Below are 951 nucleotides of genomic sequence, written 5' to 3' on the forward strand. Positions count from 1 at the left end.
TTGTAAAAAAAATATAATTTCCAATGTACATGAATTATCCAAAATATTTTATAATTTATTCCAATAGCTAGTTATAGTCCTTTTCATGAAAGAAGTCCCCCAGACGCGGCGCTGCAATCGCATGACGTAATGTTGCCATTTATGAGTAAAAAATTTACCTATTTTATTTACATTTAGCCGATGTAATTTATCAAATAATATTATTTTCTGCATACTTCGATGAAACAATATTTCTGTTATGAAAAAGTATATTTTTATTTACTTATATTAGCGGTGTTCTACCTACTTACAGGGAAAAGATGAGAAAATAGGGTAAAGAAAAGCAATACAATTTTTATTCAGAGTTTTATTGCATAATTGTTGGGTTACACTTTTTGACGAAGTACACGCCGCTGTTATACCTTCGTTTGTAATTCTTGTTACAGTTTTCTCTGACACACATGCAATTAAATTATGAACAATTAAAAATAATAATAACTTTAAGTTTATAATGCTTATGTAATATGTAATACATATATGTTTTAGTTTCAGTTACCTAGCTTCATCACGTTATGTATTTCTTCAATTTTGTCGCAAAAACGAATTTATATCATAAAAGTCCCATCAATACAGCAAAAAATTATTAAATGGCAACTCTAAAAAGTACCTGTTATGGCGGCAACTCTCTTCCGAACATTGTTTAGTTGTATTAAAACACCTTGATTCTTATGTTTCGCTTCACAGAACTCTTTCACCTTTAATATAATTTCTCGAGCCGAACTGTTTACAACTTTTGGTATTGTAATCAATCTTTAAAATTCACTAAGTTAGTTAAAAATTCTCAAAAATCTACCACAACAAACGAACTTGATAACATCGACGAATGACAAAATTGCCGACCTGTCAAATTTAGTTCCAAAAATCACCGCGGGACTTCTTTCATGAAAAGCACTATAGGTACAGGGGAATGTT

The 951-nt window shown here is 30.1% G+C and overlaps 1 protein-coding gene across 1 annotated transcript in view; it reads right to left on the minus strand.

Moving 5' to 3' along the window:
• LOC125061874 (beta-catenin-like protein 1) overlaps positions 1 to 37 on the minus strand; it is an 11,356-nt gene extending 11,319 nt beyond the window's left edge. The window contains exon 1 of the mRNA XM_047667510.1: positions 1 to 37. The gene's annotated coding sequence lies outside the window, so the exon portion shown is untranslated.
• Positions 38 to 951: the final 914 nt, after the last annotated feature.

Source organism: Pieris napi, chromosome 24, assembly GCF_905475465.1.
Source record: "Pieris napi chromosome 24, ilPieNapi1.2, whole genome shotgun sequence".
NCBI lineage: Eukaryota > Metazoa > Arthropoda > Insecta > Lepidoptera > Pieridae > Pieris > Pieris napi.